Source organism: Dendrobates tinctorius, unplaced genomic scaffold (genome assembly GCF_039654945.1).
Source record: "Dendrobates tinctorius isolate UK_male_01 unplaced genomic scaffold, ASM3965494v1 ptg000075l, whole genome shotgun sequence".
In the NCBI taxonomy this organism is placed as follows: Eukaryota; Metazoa; Chordata; class Amphibia; order Anura; family Dendrobatidae; genus Dendrobates; species Dendrobates tinctorius.
In genome coordinates this window covers 39,003,135-39,023,968 of record NW_027361743.1, presented here as the reverse complement: position 1 = coordinate 39,023,968, position 20,834 = coordinate 39,003,135, and the positions used below count along the sequence as shown (strand labels likewise).

General features: G+C 43.8%; 1 protein-coding gene across 1 annotated transcript in view; it reads right to left on the bottom strand.

Annotated features, from left to right (window-relative positions):
• FRY (FRY microtubule binding protein) overlaps nucleotides 1-20,834 on the bottom strand; it is a 546,108-nt gene that overhangs the window by 467,892 nt on the left and 57,382 nt on the right. Inside the window, exon 2 of the mRNA XM_073583182.1 lies at nucleotides 16,676-16,735. The gene's annotated coding sequence lies outside the window, so the exon portion shown is untranslated. The remainder of the gene's footprint in view (nucleotides 1-16,675; nucleotides 16,736-20,834) is intronic.

Sequence of the window (20,834 nt, the reverse complement as noted above, 5' to 3'; positions counted from 1 at the left end):
AAGAGAATGCCAAGAGTGTGCAAAGTAAGAGAATGCCAAGAGTGTGCAAAGCAGTAATTAAAGCAAAAGGTGGCTACTTTGAAGAACCTAGAATATAAGACATATTTTCAGTTGTTTCACACTTTTTAGTTAATTATATAAGTCCACATGTGTTAATTCATAGTGAATCTACAATTTTCATAGTCATGAAAATAAAGAAAACTCTTTGAATGAGAAGGTGTGTCCAAACTTGTGGTCTGTACTATTTTATATGTCTGCCATTGACGTATACCACGTGGTGGCTAATATCTAGTACATTTCAGGTATATACCAACCAAACATATTCTAAAACATTACTCATATGTCATATTTCTGGCTAATGATCAGCTATGGCCACACTGAGAATGTCCAGGCATACATGCTGAAAGCTGAACCCAAACAAGGTGTTAGGCTGGCCTAATGTACAGTACCTACTGTAGGGATTCAACTCGCTTAGGTGCGACGGGAGACAACCAGGAGGCACATTCCTTTAAAAGTTCATAGGGTTTATTGCTCCATAACCCATAAACCAGCACATAACATAAGGAATAGCCTTTAGCTCAGGCGAAAGCAAGCATAAGTGTCCATTATTTCCGGCTCAGTCCTGGAGCCTCAGCAAAACACAGGAGGCTTATCCCTCCTCGCATACAGCCAATATACACAGGCCTCACCGGGTCAGCAGCCTCAGCGCGTGGTCTTCAGGAAGGTAGCACACCTTCCTCCACATGGGCCTGCCGGGACCTTCCACATGGCCCAATCAGGTCCATGCGCTCTCTCTCATGTGACCTACTCTGGTTACCTTATATGGTCCGTAGCCACATCCAGCGGGTCACATGGCTATGACCTCATCACAGGTCCTTCAAGCATTCATACACATACTTTATTATGACACTCTTAAACACACCCCTGTGTGGATTTGTAGATAGCTCTCGCTGACACAGTGTAACAACAGCTCAGCAGTGCCTCTGCTGATCAGCACCTAAGCAAGCCTTCATCTCAAGGCCACCTACCTTGAGATACATAACGATCCTTCAGCCTCCTATACCCATTACCACAATGGATATGACTGTAGGCCCGTTCTGGGACACCCACACAGCGCCCCCTAGCGGACATACCACCTCCCCCCTCTGTTCAAACTTGTGGGGTTGAACACATGACATCACCCAGGGATCTCGAGACCGGGCACCCATGTCACCTTGCCCTACAAGTCGAGAGGACCATCTCTGTCTGTTTCGGTAGTCATACTGCATCATATTTATGTTAGTCCTCCCCCGCCCCCAGCGGTCAGTATCTCGGCCTTGAGCTTTGGCCTTCCCTTCAAAGTCCATCAGCGTGACCAGACACTCTTTAGTCTCCACCTGTCTGCAGTGTGCTCCGTCACCCGACCTTTCTCTCACTGGCCAGCTCTCCCGGTTCGTACAGTCCTGAGTCCCACGTCCAGTTGGGCTAACTGGCCGGTCTGAGTCTGACCCTCTGTCGCTACGTCCACCATCGGGTCTCGTGCCTATGCTACTAAGATTAGAACTGCCACTTGCGGACTCTCGACGTTCTTGTCTTCGACTACCTGCCCTTTCATTATTTGGAGGATCCCTTCGGGTCCTTACATCTTGGGTTGGAGGTGGATGCCACCTGACGTTCTGTATCTGCTTATTCATTTGCAGTCGGTCCTGTCTTAGCTGCTTTATCTCCTTCAGGTACGCTATCCGATATTCCAGGAGCATGCGGAGGTTCCCAATGCTTTCCAGCGAACCAACCACAATGACAGGAACCATGTCATCTTCAACAGCGACTTGGATTTCACCAGCAGGTGGGATCCTCACTCTCTTCACACTGGATCCATGCACCATCTCCTGCATCACCTTTCCAAGTCTGCCAACGACTTTCCCCACCAGATTTCTGAGTAACGGAATTATGTCTTCCACAAAGCCCAGCCGACTTTAAGCCTCCCTCGCAAGCTCCAAACGTCAAGCGGCTTTTCTATTACGCACCACGAGCATCTGTTTCGTGCGGAGACATTGTAGGTGCATCTCCTTCAGGACAGCCACCCTTCTCTCTGTGTCTTCTGTTTCTGCCAGTATCAACAACTGGTCTGTCTATGGTGCCCAGTTCACACTATAGGCCTTTACTGCCCTTTTAAAGGTCTCATGCACACCCTCGCTGGCACATGCTTCTCGCACGTCTTCAGGTACCTCCATCACGCATTTGAAGGTCGTGGACTTGCTCTCATCCTGGACAGACGGCTTTGGGTTTACCACGGGCACTTCCCTCAAGATATCTGCTACGACCAGGTGACTGTCTTGTGCAGCTCTTGGCTCACCATCTTCCTGAGATTTACAGTCTCTTCAGGACCCTTTTCCAAGATGGGCTTTGGCAATTCTGCCTTGTTATCACTTGGGTACGGCCACTGTACATCTTCGTCCAGGCTCTTCTCCCGCAGAAGACCTTTTACTACTCCTCTGAGTTCTTGGAGAACTTTATCCCGCTCCTCTGCCAGGTAGCAATGCTCATCCTCTCTCCGGAGAATCTCCTGTTGATGCTTCTCTTGGGCCTCTCTGAGCACCTCCACATCCTTCACTATAGCTTTGTTCATAGTTTGACACGCTGACAGGTGACCTCTGAGATCAGAGACTTCCTTCTCCAGCTCATCCACTCTGTGCTCAGCTGCTTGCCTTAGGACCCTTTCCCGTTCGAGATGTCCTTCCACTGTCTCCTTTAACAGCTGTATCTCACGATCCTGTTCTCTTTTGGCCAGCACGTGTCTCACCACTACCTCTTTAATTATATCGTTAAAGGGTACCACTGGGTCAGTCCCGTCAGTCTCATCTCCCAGCCCACCATCCGTCATGTCACGAGACGTCAGGTCCGTAAGTTGGGCAGATGTACTTCTCCCGGTCAGTTCTACCTCTGACCTGTCCATGTCAGGAGGCGTCACCATCTCAGTGTCCGCTGGCCCCACAGTCGAAACGTCTTCATCGTCCGACCATACGTCATCAAACACAACAAAGTCTCAACCCCTCTCAAAGGTATACACTAAGTTTGGTGGCATACTACCACCTTGACACTTCCCCTTTGTCATCTCAATCATAACTCTGTCCACCGTATAATTCACAATGACCCCATGGTCGCAGCGAACCCTGACTTTTTTCTCGGTCAGAGATAAAACAAGAGGAGTTCCTGTCAGAGTCACCTGACTCTTTGAGTCCAGCCTACCAGGGACTCCTTCCCGGTGTAGCATCACGGTACACACCTGTGGCCCATCGTTATCAGGAAAATACATGCCGCACTCCTCAAAACTCATACACACACACTGCGGTTCCCCAGACATACCCACTGAGGCTACCAGTGCTGCCATTTCCTGTACCACCCCAATTTGCGTCGCCGCCCCCTCCTGGGACTCCACCCCTTTTTGGGTTACCATGCCAATTTGGGTCACCACCCCCTTCTGGGACTCCACCCCCTTTTGGGGTACCACCCCAATTTGGGTCACCGCCCCCTTTTGGGACTCCACCCCTTTGGGTTACCACTCCAATTTGGGTCACCGCCCCCTTTTGGGACTCCATCCCCTTTTGGGTTACCACTCCAATTTGGGTCACCGCCCCCTTCTGTGACTCCACCCCCATTTGGGCCACCACTCCGATTTGGGCCACCGCCCCCTTTCGGGATTTCCCCATGACCGTTCTGCAGAATTTTTTATGCCACAGTTCACACAGTACAGTTTATGTCTTTTTGGGCTGGTACTGGCCCTTTAAGCACAACACCACACCAGTTCCTTCTGGCGCTGCCACAGCTCCTGTCACAAATCACCGGCACCACCGGTTGCTGTTCACACACAGCAGCTGATGTCCTCTTCGTAACCCCTCCGAGTAACAGGAAGCCGCTTGTCCCCTTCGTAACCCCACCGAGTTACCGGAAGCCGCTTGTCACCTTCGTGACCCCACTGAGCCACAGCAAGCTGCCTTGCAAAAAAGACCTTCGTGACCCCTCTGAGCCACAGCAATCAACTTCAGGTTTTGCAGAGGAAAAAGAAAAAAAAAACACACCACACAAAAAACTCACGTGTCCTGTCTGTGTGCTATTTAGGACGTACCGTCTCCGCCTGAGACCGTCCAACACACAGGGCGCACCGGGTGCTATTCAGGGAGCCGACCCTCCTCCCAGGGTTTCCCAACACACCGGCCTCACCAGGTCCAGGGGCTCAGCTGGTGCTCTTCAGGACATCCGTCTCCGCCTGAGACTGCCCAACACTCACGCCTCACCAGGTCCAAGGTCATACCACGTGCTCCAGGGAGATGATTCTTCTCCTAGAATATCCCAACACTGACCCTCCAGGACCTTGCTCACTGAACCCTCTAGGTACACAGTCTTTATCACTGACCCCAGTCAGTACAACACAGACTCCTGTCTGTTACCTGCTGGTGTCAGCCACACAGGTTTCTGGACGCCTCTTCTCCTCAGAGGTATCCCACAAATATCAATACAGTCACTTTCTTTGACCTCGGTCAGTATTACTCACGATTTTCCAGACCGTCTGCTCTCCTGGCTCAGAGCCTCCAGTACGGCAACATGTGCTTCTTGGAACCGCTGCCCGCATTCTCCAACAATTGTAGGGATTCAACTCGCTTAGGTGCGACGGGAGACAACCAGGAGGCAAGTTCCTTTAAAAGTTCATAGGGATTATTGCTCCATAACCCATAAACCAGCACATAACATAAGGAATAGCCTTTAACTCAGGCGAAAGCAAGTATACGTGTCCATTATTTCCGGCTCAGTCCTGGAGCCTCAGAAAACACAGGAGGCTTATCCCTCCTCGCATACAGCCAATATACACAGGCCTCACCGGGTCAGCAGCCTCAGCACGTGGTCTTCAGGAAGGTAGCATACCTTCCTCCACATAGGCCTGCCAGGACCTTCCACATGGCCCAATCAGGTTTTCTAATTATTTTAAAAATATAAATCTGAAACTTGTGACGTGTATATGTATTCAAACCCCTGCAGTCTAATACCCATGATTAAAATCCTGAGTGACCAATTGCCTCCACAATTCACATAATTAGTAAATTTAGTCCAACTGTGTGTAATTTATTCCCAGTATAACTACAGCTGTACTGTGACGGCCTCAGAGGTTTGTTTGAGAATATTAAGGATCACACAGCATCATGAAATCCAAGGAACACACCAGACAGGTCAGGGATAAATTTATGGAGAAGACTAAAACAGGGTTAGATTATAAAATATAGCCCAAGCTCTGAACATCTCATGGAGCACTATCCAATCCATTATCTAACAATGGAAAGCGTATGCCGCAACTGAAAACCAACCAAGACATGGCCGTCCACCTAAACAGATATCCCAAGCAAGGCCAGCACTAATAAGAGAAGCAGCCAAGAGGCCCATGACCTCCTTTGGAGGAGCTTCAGCGATCCACAGCTCAGGTGAGAGAATCTGTCCACAGAAATATTAGTTGTATACTCCACAAATGTGGCCTTTATGGAAAAGTGAAAAGAAGAAAGACATTTTTGAAGGCAAGACATAAGAAGTCCCATTTGCAGTTTGCAAAAAGCCAAGTAAGGAACACAGCTAGCATGTGGAAGAAGGTGCTCTAGCCAGATGAGACATGGGCATACAAAGTAATGACTCAGGGGGGCAGAATACAAATGCACGTCACAATTTTCAGATTTTTTTATTTTTTTAATATATGGAAAACCATGTATCCTTTCCTTTACACTTCACAAACACTTGCTATTTTGGGTTGGTATATCACATAAAATCCCAATGAAATACATTTATGTCTGTGGGTGTAACGTGCAAAAATGTGAAAAAGTTAATGGGGTATGAATACTTTTCCAAGGCACTGTGTACACCTCAGATTCCGGAGAGTGGAGTTACCACCTACAAGTCTCACTTCTAGAGGAGAATACCTCTGTAATGCAATGTCATATAGTGGCGCCATATGGTGGCACAAAGAATGCCTACAGGTTTGTAGGATAGAACCGACTCTGTGTACGAGACACTGAAGATGAGCAGAATAATGTCATTTTCTATGGAAACGTTCATTAGCATCGTACAGTTCTCTTACTATAATCCTTTTAATGGTTGAATTATGTGACCAGAGCAAATAGCAGGATACTGAAGCTCTCATTTCCTATTATTTTATCACCAGAGTCATGTACAGTGCAGAGCAGCAGCTGCTCAAATAATATTGTGTTACATGGAGATAGTAATGGCCATAAATGTCATAGCTTTTCTACAGATCATACATCAGGAAGGAATTAATAATGATCAATTACCATAATACGTCCATTCTTCACAAAGCAGGAATATTAATTTTTCTTTCATTTATTCATCACTTGTAATCTTATTTTTTACCATACTGATGGAAATATTATGCTATAATGTAAATATAATTAGTTTTCTTGGTATAACATTATTATTTTTTTTTACTAATAAGACATTACTACAGCAGAGTCATATTACTAACCACAGGATCTAAATTACAATTTTTTTTTCTTTAGAAACAGCGCCACTCTTGTTCATGGGCCGTGTCTTGTATTGCAGTTCAATTCCATTCATTTGAATATGAATGAGCCACAATACTAAGCGTGTCATTGATCCATGCACACAGCAGTTTTAAAAACGGGTCTGTGTCTCTGGATCATCTAAGGGCTTGTGCACACGTTGCAGATTGGGTGCGTTTTTGACATGCAGATTTGCTAGCAAAAGCTGATGCCAGCAAAGTGAATGGGAAACTTGAAGTGTCATGCATACGTTCACTATTTTTGACTTGCAGATTTGGTGCAGAAAATAATCTGCCGCATGTCAATTCTCTATGCCATACAGATGACACGTGAGAGAAAAACAGTCCTTGGATGTAGATAGTCTCAGTTGTGTGAATGTTGCCTTAATGTTATTATACATATTAGATTAAGGTTTTACTGTTGCATGTATTTTTTTTAATAAAATGTTAATAATGTTCTTTTTTCATATCATATTAAAAAAACAAAACAAAATTAGTAATCTTTCAATTTTCACACTAACCACTGGGGCTTTTTTTTTTAGATTCAAATTACTTGTCCTTTCAGGAAGAGTTTTCAGCAGGCTCTTTATCTTCAGAGGCAGGATACAATGAGAGGTAACACCACTGTACACAGCTGATAACACAGGATCCACCAATCACAATAGGTAATGTCACAGCTGGCTCTTTTCCCCCTCCTTTCATAATAACCTTTTCAGACACTCATTGGATGCTTCAATACAAAAGATAGGGACGGGCTCTGACAATTCTGGCCATTTACATGTGTTGTTTCCTGTAACAACAGGATGTTAGAGTCAAATAAAGCCCCTGTGGCCGGTGTAAAAATCGCAAGATTTGGATAATTTTTTATTTTTAGTACTGATTGTGATATTGGCATCCTGATTTAAACAATAGGTATTTTTTCTGATTATAATTTACCTTTCCAGTTGGCTGAACCAGTCAACTTTGTAAGGATCGGCCAAGCATCTATCATGGAGAAGAAGATCTGTCGTCAAATAATCTAAGGTGTATGGGCTCTTATAGTCATGGACTAGAGTGGCAATGTTTCCATAAAAAAAAAATAGAGCTTTTTTCCCTAATCGTTGACAGTCTCTTTAATAATCATAAAAAGCACTTGAAGAACACATCACAATTCATACCGTTATGCAGCCTCCCAAACTGACACTTCTTAAAGGGAAACAGTCACCAGTTTTGTCATATATCATCTAAAACTATCACTTTATTCAGCGCAAGTGACGCATTCCACAAATGCTTATGTAACCCCTTGACTCACCCTGTATACACCCCAAAAACCTTTTAAAGTTCTCCCGCGTTGTATGGTTATCCTCTCAGTCCGGTCCCATGGGCGTGGCCTCTGACCGCTCTATCCCTCCTCCTGGTTCCTGCTCGACATCCTCCTTCTTTGATTAACGTCGATGACACTTCCTGCTCTTTTTGGGGGAGCACAAGGAGAGTTAGGGGGTTAGATAAGCATTTATGAATACAGCATATACGCTGAATAAGGTGATAGTTTTAGTCGATCTATGTTGAAACTTGTGACTGGTTCCCTTTAATAATAGGACACGCTTAATTCCAGGCATCAGTACAAAGACTAAGGGCTCAGTTACAAGACTGTAAAACATCTTTGTACAACTGCAGAGATGTATGGAGCCTTAAAGTGAAAAACATAGTTGAATGGCTGCCTCAGCGGATCGAGCCGCGCTGTAGACTAGTCAGACAAGTGGGTCTCCGACGGTTTCTCCTTGCCTGCTGCCCTGAATTCAAAGGTCTCTGCCCATATGCACATGTAGGCAGAGACCTGTCAACACAGGGTTGCAGGCAGGGAGAAGTTGCCAGGAATCTGCCATTCCGACTAGTTTACAGCGCGGCTCCTGTCCACTGCGGTGGACATTAAACAATGCTTTTCTCTGAAAACGCTGTGGTTGGGATCCTGCATGTATCAGCTGTCAGGTTCACTTTCGGCCCCTATAGTAGTCTATTAAGCCCATTTACATTTTCATTTTATCAAAGTTGAACAAAAAGTTTTGTGCTGCCCTGTCTATGACAGCCAGACCAGGGCAGCCTTCATCCTGGGTGCTTTTTGCACTTACTAGGTCCTTACTAGGTTACATACTAGTCTTAGAAGACATAATGACATTAAAGGGTTTAGTAAGCACAAGAGACACCACAGATATCAGGCGTATAAGTGAAGACTGCCCTGATCCGGAAGATCGCCAGACCAGGGCAGCATGAATAGTATTGCTCTAATCTACATTTTATACAAATATACAGTACAGTAAACAAATTTGTCTTGCTGCATTGGATATCTTCATAATGGGGTGCCATATGGAGGCACCATACGGTGGCATAGAGGGTACAAGAACCCAAAGGGGACTCAGTGATCTTCCGTGAAGGCACCACACAAGGCGTAATACTCCTGCAAAACTCTATAATACATGGAAAAAACTTTGGGCAGCTCTGAATTTGGCACTACGGTGAAGTAAAACAACAGGATGATCTTTCTATATTGTAAGTGTGCACTGGAAAAGCGGTAGACCATATTGTTGTTATAACGCCCATGATTTGGGGGCAGGGAGTGCTAAGTGACATGTCTGAAATCAATTTACCACTAAAGGCCGGTATCAGGATGAGTAACACTTAATGGCTATATATACTTTGTGAAGCGGAAAAAGGAGAAATATGCAGCACTCACCAATATAGCTGAAAAACTGTGCGTCTTTATTTCACATGAATTCCATCAATAGATATGTGGACATGCAGGACGTTAGGGGAGGGAGGTGCCGGACAATGGCCGTTTCGCGATTACTCGCTTCTACGGGTCCAGGTGAGGGGATTAGCTAAAGGTCATTTCCTTTATAGGACCACAGACCTTACTAATTAACATACATAACGAGTTGTGAAACAAACAGTTACAAAAAAAATATAGTTACAAAAAAACATTTACATTCCTCTAACGTCCTGCATGTCCACACATCTATTGATGGAATTCATGTGAAATAAAGACGCACAGTTTTTCAGCTCTATTGGTGAGTGCTGCATATTTCTCCTTTTTCCGCTTCACATTGAAATATTCATGTTTTTTCATGCAAGCACCTCCGTTTTTTGACTGAAATATATACCGCAATACTTCAGATAAATAGCTCCGTCTGGTAATGTGGTGATTTGTGTGCCCTAGTATGCCGTTCATCTGTGTGCTCTTTGCTGGGACTATATATACTTTGGCACTGACCTTCTTTTTTATGGTTCATTTGCTTCCTAAATACAAAGTTAGGCAACTTTCTAAATAAGCTAATTTAAGTGGACCAGCACCACCAGAATAAAGGGATGCTGTGCTATATACCCAAAAACAAGAACAAGGAATAAATACAACGGATTGATGTATAAGGGGCACTAGTCAACCCAAAACGTAACTCACAATCTAAATACAAAAAAAGTACTTTATTACAAAGTCAGCGTAAACAATAACTTAGAAACAATTAAAAAGCAAATAATTGCCACATGATCACCTAGGTTCCCACATAGAAATATATGTGGAGATCCAAATCAACTCCGTATAAGCCAATGGTCAGCATGGTACACACATACATGGGCAATATAATAAATACCATAAAAAAATTGAACAAGAGATATATGAATAAAAATTAGTAGATGGCTGTAGTTTACCAATAGATAACAAAAAGGCAATAAATGCACACATAAAACCCAGGGGTGGTGAAGCTTTTTTCTGCCAGGGGCCATTTGGATATTTATACAATCTCTCGGCAGCCATACAAAATTATCAACTTGAAATATATCCTGCTATATTTGGCCAAACATTTAAGTAACTCCCCTCTAATGTGATGGCTGGAGCTGCTTCTCTTTGGTGCGGCTGTGGTGTTGGGTGATACTGATGATGTTGCTACTCACAACTGCTTTTCCAGATTTGCGTCGAGCCACTGAGGGCATATACATCATATAGAAAACACTGGGGAACATGCATACATCACAGGAGATGCTAGGTCATGTACATCACAGGAGACGCTGGGGGTATATACATCGTAAGAGACGCTGAGGGCATATATTCCTCACTGGTGGGCATGGGGCACCTACATCAAAGGAGTCTTTGGGGGCACATACAGTTATGCTCGAAAGTTTACACAAGAAACCAAAAATTCTGCCGAGATATGTAAACTTTTGAGTACAACTGTACATCACATGAGACGCCGGGGCACATACATCACATGAGACGCCGGGGCACATACATCACATGAGACGCCGGGGCACACACATCACATGAGATGCCGAAGCCAATACATCACATGAGATGCCGAGGCACATACATCACAGGAGACACTGGGATATATACATCACAGGAGACTCTGGGGGCAAATACATCACAGAAGACAACAGGGTATATAAATTACAGGAGGGTCTAGGGGAATATACATCAGAGGAGGAGCTGGTTGCATATACAACACAGGAGACGATGGGGGCACATACATCACAGGAGTTGTTGGGGCATACACATCACAGGAGATACCAGGGCATATACATTAAAGGAGGGGCTGGGAGCATATATACATTACAGGAGGGGCAGGGGACATATATACATCATTGGAGATGCCAGGACACATATATCACAGTAGGGGCTAGAGGCATATATAGATCACAGGAGGGGGTGGGGGTGGGGCTGCTGCTGCTGTCGTCGGTGGGACTGGAGCACAAACTGCGCTGACTACTCCCACAAAGTACGTCTTGACGCATGATGTAATCCTTTATTCCATAGAGAATAAGAAAAAAAAATCTGGCACTCTTATTGCAAGAAATTGTAGTTTTAATGAGAATCACAATACAAAAACGGAGAACTACTCAATCCCCGGCCGGAGTACTGCAGTCCCTGGGAATCTGCCTGGGGCTGGAGAAAAGGACGTTGCAGGCCATAAATAGCCTGCGGACAGGAGGTTCCCCACACCTGGAGTAACCCAAGATGTGTAAAGGGATAGAGAAAGAGACCATTTTTTTCCAGGTCCAAGGTGTCTATAGCTTTTAAAAGAAATCTGTCAGTAAGATTAATAATCACCCAAACCACATACAGTGGGGCAAAAAAGTATTTAGTCAGTCAGCAATAGTGCAAGTTCCACCACTTAAAAAGATGAGAGGCGTCTGTAATTTACATCATAGGTAGACCTCAACTATGGGAGACAAACTGAGAAAAAAAAATCCAGAAAATCACATTGTCTGTTTTTTTTTCATTTTATTTGCATATTATGGTGGAAAATAAGTATTTGGTCAGAAACAAGCAATCAAGATTTCTGGCTCTCACAGACCTGTAACTTCTTCTTTAAGAGTCTCCTCTTTCCTCCACTCATTACCTGTAGTAATGTCACCTGTTTAAACTTGTTATCAGTATAAAAAGACACCTGTGCACACCTTCAAACAGTCTGACTCCAAACTCCACTATGGTGAAGACCAAAGAGCTGTCAGAGGACACCAGAAACAAAATTGTAGCCCTGCACCAGGCTGGGAAGACTGAATCTGCAATAGCCAACCAACTTGGAGTGAAGAAATCAACTGTGGGAGCAATAATTAGAAAATGGAAGACATACAAGACCACTGATAATCTCCCTCGATCTGGTGCTCCACGCAAAATCCCACCCCGTGGGGTCAGAATGATCACAAGAACGGTGAGCAAAAATCCCACGCGGGGGGACCTAGTGAATGAACTGCAGAGAGCTGGGACCAATGTAACAAGGCCTACCATAAGTAACACACTACGCCACCATGGACTCAGATCCTGCAGTGCTAGACGTGTCCCACTGCTTAAGCCTGTACATGTCCGGGCCCGTCTGAAGTTTGCTAGAGAGCATTTGGATGATCCAGAGGAGTTTTGGGAGAATGTCCTATGGTCTGATGAAACCAAACTGGAACTGTTTGGTAGAAACACAACTTGTCGTGTTTGGAGAAAAAAAGAATACTGAGTTGCATCCATCAAACACCATACCTACTGTAAAGCATGGTGGTGGAAACATCATGCTTTGGGGCTGTTTCTCTGCAAAGGGGCCAGGACGACTGATCCGGGTACATGAAAGAATGAATGGGGCCATGTATCATGAGATTTTGAGTGCAAACCTCCTTCCATCAGCAAGGGCATTGATGATGAAACGTGGCTGGGTCTTTCAACATGACAATGATCCAAAGCACACCGCCAGGGCAACGAAGGAGTGGCTTCGTAAGAAGCATTTCAATGTCCTGGAGTGGCCTAGCCAGTCTCCAGATCTCAACCCTATAGAAAACCTTTGGAGGGGAGTTGAAAGTCCGTGTTGCCAAGCGAAAAGCCAAAAACATCACTGCTCTAGAGGAGATCTGCATGGAGGAATGGGCCAACATACCAACAACAGTGTGTGGCAACCTTGTGAAGACTTACAGAAAACGTTTGACCTCTGTCATTGCCAACAAAGGATATATCACAAAGTATTGAGATGAAATTTTGTTTCTGACCAAATACTTATTTTCCACCATAATATGCAAATAAAATGAAAAAAAAAAACAGACAATGTAATTTTCTGGATTTTTTTTTCTCAGTTTGTCTCCCATAGTTGAGGTCTACCTATGATGTAAATTACAGACGCCTCTCATCTTTTTAAGTGGTGGAACTTGCACTATTGCTGACTGACTAAATACTTTTTTGCCCCACTGTACATGTGTAAGCAAGTCTTATAAAGGTGTTGATGGATTTAGCTTTCAATCTTCTATCTGTTGTTGCATTCCCAAGGAATCAGTGCCTTAACCCATATGCAAATAAGACATTAAGTACTTTGGTCATAACCGAGCCTCTGTAGCCTCACTATCTGTGTGATGTCAGGTGCCAGGCAAGAATATCAGACTGTGATTTTTAAATAAGGTTTCTTCAAATATTTTGTTATATCAGCCTGATGAAGGGAGGTAAGCAGTCCCGAAAGCTTGCTTTGTAACATCATTTACTATTATTTGTTAGCCATTAAAAGGTATCATACCCACAAGATTCCTATTTTGTTTCTCTCACTGACAGCACTTTATATACTGTGATTTCAATCATGGTAAATAGGCTGGTGCTGGGCAGGGAAAAACCTGGGGAGACAGAGGCTCAGGAAGCAATCTGTCACCCCTAGAGCTCTTCAGACAGTTCTCTTCTCCTCTTTCTGTTCTCCATGTTTAGTGTGGCACACACAGATAGAGTTGAGCGACTTTAGTCGGATCGGGTTTCATGAAACAAAATTTGTTTCAGATGAAACTGGTCCGACTAGGGCAAAAAAAGTCGGAGTTTCGTCCGAAACCTGACCCCAATGCATGTCAATGGGAAATGAAAGTCGGCATTGAGCGAGTGACATTCATCCCCTCAATGCCGACTTTTATTTCCCATTGACTTGCATTGGGGTCGGGTTTCGGATGAAACTCCGACTTTTTTTGCCCTAGTCGAACCAGTTTCATCTGAAACAAATTTTGTTTCATGAAACCCGATCCGACTAAAGTCGCTCAACTCTACACACAGACACACAATGCAAATATTGAGTCAACTTCTCCCCTTTCTATCTAGTTTCAGGTGTGATTTTCATATCGCACCCGACTGTTACTTGCCACAGGTGAGTTTGAACGAGCATCACATGTTTGAAACAAAGTTGTTTACTCACAATTTTGGAAACGTGCCGACAATTTTGTCAGGCCCATTTTTGGGCTTTTGCGTGAAATTATGTCCAATTTGCCTTTTTTTCTCAGTTTTTTTCTTGTTCCAACAAACACAGAGGAAGTAAACATGTGTATAAAAAATGTGTAATTGCAATAATTATCTGGGAAAAATAACATTTTCTGTTAGTATTTCAAGGGTGTATTAATTAACTCAGTTGTTGGCTTTTCTCTTCACATTCAGTTTTACAATCAGGAACGAGTTCAATGGCTCAGATAGTGAACAGCCATGGCTTTACTTTACCTTCATTACATGATATCTCATTACACGGTATTTGGACAAATTGCTTCATCTGAGAACAGATATTGCTTGTTTTCTATGGTAAAGGTCTCTTCACACTGGTATAATGGCTTCCATTACTAATGGAAGCTGTACCCCTTGCAGAATCCATTACACTATAGATCCAAATGGCGCCTGACGAAACCCATTGAGGTATATTTCCTTCACGGTTTTAAGGTTTCTGTGCTTTCTGCACTATACAGTACTTGCTCTCAAAAATCATGGCGGGACTGAAACCCCTAACTAAAGAGCAAAACGACAAAGTGAACATAGCTGGGAGTGCTAGATAGGAACTTATTTAGATATCAATATGAATGTGATAGATCTTCTATATCTTTTTATTTTACTCACTTATATCGCCATTAATTCCACAGCACTTTACAGACATCATCATCATCTATGTCCCCATTGGTGCTTACAATCTTCACTACCTATCAGTATGTCTTTGTATTGCGAGAGGAAACCAGAGAACCAAGAGGAAACCAACGCAAACACGGGGAGAACATACAAACTCCTTGCAGATGTTGTCATTGGTGGTGTCCTTAAACTTAGGACCCTAATGCTGCAAGCTACAGTGCTAACCACTGAGCCACCATGTTATTTTCCTATGGCATGGGTATGTGAACCACAGGATGGAGGATGGAGAGAAAAGACCAGCCCTGTTGCATCCTTTCCCCTCTGTAATAGGTTGTCATGAATCGAAGGAGCTGTATTCCTAGCAAGCAAGGAGACGAAGAATTGGACCAAGGATCATGGAAAAGATGTAGAATAATAACCCTTATTTGGACCTGGCACCCAATGGGTGTAAGGCAGGGGTAGCACCGTTACGCAGTGAAGAGGTAGTGACCCACAAAGTTCAAGCACAAAAGTCGCTTTAATGTGTTTCCTCACAGCATTAAAGTCCAATTCACACAAGTACAAATAATATTAGTGTTCAGTTCACACCAGTGAATAGCACTTCATATTACACGGCTTTGTAGCACAGTCCCTAAACATGCTGGACTTCACCTTGTCCAGTTTCCATGGGTGACTGCACGCCATGCCAATGTCTCTCACTTACAGCCTCCTTTAGTCTGCAGTCGCGACACGCTAGTCCACCTCTGACTAGTTCCCGTGGGTGCCCTGCACCGCTGTTTCACAGTCTCTTTTCATAGCCGTACACAGACCTTGACATCCTCCTGTCTGCAGAGTGACACACGCCAGTCCTTCCTTCGGGTAAAGGACAGTCTACGTCCGGTTCACCTCCGGGCACAAGACCTGTCCACATCCGTGACCAGTCATCGTGGACGGCAGTACCACTGTGTACGATGGAGTTGCCCGGCTTCACTATGGCCCTGACACACCTGAGACTCACTAAGCACTCACCCTTTCCTGCAGGGTTTTTAACATACAAACCTGTGGCCTCAAGCCACATGGAAAGCCTGGGCCTGGAGTGAAACTGACTGCACAAACTACTATCCTGCAGTCTGCTTCACACACAACCTCCAGAGCAGGTTTTCCCTACATCTGCCTTGGACACTAACATGTCCAAGGCTAGCACTTACTTCTATTATTTCTTGTCTTCATTGCAGTCACAGCTACGCCTGTGACTACCATGCACACCTATGGACTTCATACACTTCTGTGCATATCCTGGGGAGACTACACAGTGACCCCTACCTGTGACATCGGTCACTGCTTCACCATTGCAATCCCAGCTACGCCTGTGACAGCAATACATTCACATAGCCTCAATACGCCTCCGTGCGTATCCTGGGGAGAACGTATAGCGCCCCCTAGATGTAACAGGTGTACTGCCTTACAGGGGGCATATTTTATCTTTGCTTTAAAAACATCTTTCTTCTATGTATGCCACAAGTACATAGCCATTTTATAGCGATCATCCAATCCTTATCAGAAATACCATATTCATGGCCTGATATGCTTATAACGTATGGAATGTAGTCATTCCCATTCCTTCAATAGACTTCATTTATTAAAGAGTTTACTATTTTAGATATCTAGACTTAAATTGGAAAATTTATTTATTTGGATGATTAAGAACAGAGATGGAAATGAAACACATCAGATACTGAAATTCAAGACCTATCTCAGTCATCTCCAGGAAAAGTGCATGTAAAATATGGCAAGTGAATAAATGATCTTACCTTGTCCAGAAGGCTAGCACTCACTGAGTCTCATCTGTGATATTAGACATCCTGCATCATCTGGAATAGCGAAACAACAGCATTACAAGTGAGAACATGTAGGTAATGTGAATCCAGACACATTGCTATGTATTTCATGCACAGTACTGGTGATGGATTTAGAGGCATTTTCTGGAATAGTTGCCAAAAGTCATCCTTTAAAAAAGCAACAAATATGATTTCAGCCCATTGGAGATGACTTTGGTTTGGGTAAACCTCCTAAATCATGTGGCAAAGGTCTTTATTGGGTATGACATAATGTAATAATAATAATAATAAATGTTATTTCTATAGCACCGACATATTCCGCAGCACTTTACATTTCAGAGGGGACTTGTACAGACAATAGACATTACAGCATAACAATAATCACATAGATCATAACAGATACCAAGAGGAATGAGGGCCCTGCTCGCAAGCTTACAGTCTATGAGGAAAAAGGTAGACACGAAAGGTGGGTGGTAACAATTAGGGTGTGTGCACACGCTGCGGATTCTGCTGCGGATTTTTCCGTGTGGATTTTGCAAAATCCGCATGTCAAAAGACACCTCTACAATGGAGCAGGTGGCAAACCGCAGCGGAAACCGCAGAAAGAATTGACATGTCAATTCTTTCTGCAGATTTGAAACCGCAGCAAATCCACGCGGAAAATTCCGCACAGTGTGCACTGCGGATTTTATTTTCCATAGGCTAAAAGGGTACTGTACACTGCACCAGAAACTGCTGCGGACCCGCAGGGCCAAAACCGCTGCGGATCCGCAGCAGAATCCGCAGCGTGTGCACACACCATTACCCTGATTGTTTGGATCAGCCATAATGTTAAATGTGTAACAGCACAGACACAGAGGGCTGATAGATGCATAATGTGGGAACATGATATGGGGAACCTGGTTATGGTAAAACTTTTGACTGTGCCACACAGGGATAGTTAGGTTAATGTGTTAAGGTGGTAGGCCAATCTGAATAAATGCATTTTCAGGGCACGCTTAAAATTGTAGGGATTAGGGTCTAATCGTATTGACCTGGGAAGTGCATTCCAAAGAATTGGCGCAGCACGGGTATAGTCTTGGAGACGGGAGTGGGAGGTTCTGATTATTGAGGATGCTAACCTCAGGTCATCAGCAGAATGGAGGGCATGGGTAGGGTGGTAGACTTTGACGAGGGAGGAGATGTAGGGTGGTTCTGAGCCATGGAGAGCTTTGTGGGTGAGGGTAATAAGTTTGTACTGGATTCTGGAGTGCATGGGAAGCCAGTGTAAGGACTGACACAAGGTAGAGGCATCGGTGTAACGATTGGCGAGGAATATGATCCTGGCTGCAGCATTCAAGACAGATTGGAGGGGGGAGAGTTTGGTAAGAGGGAGACCGATTAGAAGAGAGTTACAATAGTCCAGACGAGAATGAATAAGAGAAACAGTAAGAGTTTTTGCGGAGTCAAAGGTAAGAAAAGGTCGAATTCTAGAAATGTTTTTGAGATGCAGATAACAAGAGCGAGCCAGTGATCGGATGTGGGGGGCAAAGGAAAGCTCAGAATCAAGTATGACCCCAAGACAGCGGGCATGTTGCTGGGGAGTAATAGTGGAGCCACACACAGAAATGGCAATGTCGGATATAGGTACATTAGTAGCGGGAGGAAACACAAGGAGTTCAGTCTTTGACAGGTTCAGTTTCAGATATAGTGAGGACATGGACTTAGGGCTCGTTCAAACAAGTGTATCAAACATTCGTGTGCTATCCGTATGCAAAAATATTAGCATAAGGACAGAGCACTGACCAATGCAAGTCAAGATGGTAGTTCACATGAATGTTTTTAGACTCAGCCAATGGTCCCCATTAGTGTGGAACAAGTACTGAAGTGCTCAAGTGCTCTGTACTCAAATAGAGCATGTCGGACGCTTAGACTTGCTTGTGTCGAGTAGCGAACAAAATGGAAATGAACCGCAAACACAACCATGTTTCCACAGTAAAAATTCTCTCTCTGCGCCTGGCTCACATAATTAAAAGAAGCTTCTTACTTTGACACGAGCACTCGAGCACCACGTGACACATGGCACTTGCTCAATACTCGAACGAGCACCCCTATGCTCAATTGTATCGAGCAGCAAATAAAAAAATGTAGTGCACACTATTTTGATCCGTATTCTGGATCAGAATCGCTCATTATAAAAGTCAACGTGTGCATAAAAAATGTATGACATATGAGTTACCATCCGTAAGTCATCATGTGTTTTTCACAGACCTAATACAATTATTAATACATGAAACTCTAGTTGATCCTTATTATTTATTAAATTGTTCATGTAAAAACTGGACGCCATTCGGATAGAGAAAATGGATATAGAGATTGCAAATTAACATAAATAGAGGATGAGGCACTATTTCTATGTGTGGGAGAAAGAATCCATGTTTTTCTACTCTTGTATAACCCATAAAAGAGAGAACAATAGTTTTATTTGGGTAAAGTTTGGGGTCACTGGTCTTTTATTAAACCGATGAATATCACACAAGTTTTACAAAATGAAAACATATAACCAAACCGGTTTCAGATAATATTGCAATAATAATATTTAGTAATGAATTTTTACAGTCTGAATATGGATTTCAATGTCCGGACTGGCCATGGTGTCCTGAACAGTCTCATAGGAATCTATGAGATTGTTGGGTTTGGGTCAAGAGACTGTCCAGTCTGGACATCATGGTCTGTACTTGGACCATGAAAGCTGGATGTGCCAAAATTGGCTAAGGCTACTTTCACATTAGCGCAATTTGATCACATGCAAAAAACGTATCATGCGTTTTGCATGCGTTTGCGTTTTTTAGGCGCATGCGTTTTAACCAGTTTCTAGCCATGTTAACTCTTAAAATGCATGTGATTTTAAATGCAGGCATGCGCATGTCCATGCGCACGCCTGCGTTCCCATAGACTGTAATGTGTTATTTTGTTGCATTCCGTGCGCAAGCGTTTTTTTACGCCATTGGACGGACCCAAAAATGCAACGGGTTGCGTCGGGCGCGCCTAGGCGCACACTGCAAAAAACCGCATGTGCAAGAAAACGCATACGAACGCGTGCAAACGCTAGACCATGCGCCCGCCATGTTAAACATGGGGCGCATGGACGCGCACGATGTGCTGCGCTAAAAAACGCTAATGTGAAACCAGCCTAACAGGTATAGCGACTAAAAAGTAGCATGCATGTCCTTTTTGGGGTTTTCTAGGAAATCCACATTAGGCTACGTACACAATAAGTTTTTCGAGGAACTGGTGGATCAGAAACTGAGAAGAAATGCTCCAAATCCTCCTCCAAATTTCAAAACTACTCAAAAACTTTGAGTTTCTGCTCTGAAACTCTGCAAAAAGACTCCTAGTGATCATACACTAAATGAATGTGCACATGGAGATGTTTTTGCAGAGTTTCTACTTCAACAATTCTTTGAAAAACTCTGTGGAGTCGGAGTATTTTTGATGAGTTTTCGTAGAAGAAATTGTCAGCCGCCAGAATTTTCGCACACAAAACCTCTGCAGGGAAAAGGTGGCCGTTTTCTTCCAAAGCAGTTTTGCGGGGGTTGTATCATCATTTTGGTGGCGGCTCTACTGCCGGCATCTTTTTATTATATGTTCTATTAAGAGAGCGGATGGCTTCTGCATAGAAGAATGAATATAACACTTCTTTGAACCGCTCTAGGCTTACCAAATCCTGAAGCAGTTAGAAGAAGTAACAAAAGCCTGAACAAATTATTCACAGAAAGCAGTTTTTCCATAGACACGCATATGTTCATTCCTTTGAATGTTTTTTGATAGGTTTCCAGGCGGTTATCAAAGTGGAAACTACTTGAAGAAGACGTTGTGTGCACATACCCACTGAGTAGAAACTCTGCCAAAAAGGTTTTCCACAAAGTTTCTTTTCAATTTATGCACCAAAAACTCATAAAAATACTCTGTATGCACAACGTCCCCAAAAAGGTGAAACTGAAAGGGAGGCGATACAGATTAGATATTAGAAATTTTTTTTAACAGTGATCTATTAGTAGAATAGACTGTCATGAGAGGTGGTGAGGTCTCTTTCAATGGAAGTCTTCAAACAGAGTCTGGACAGACATCTGTCTGAGATGGTTTAGTGAAT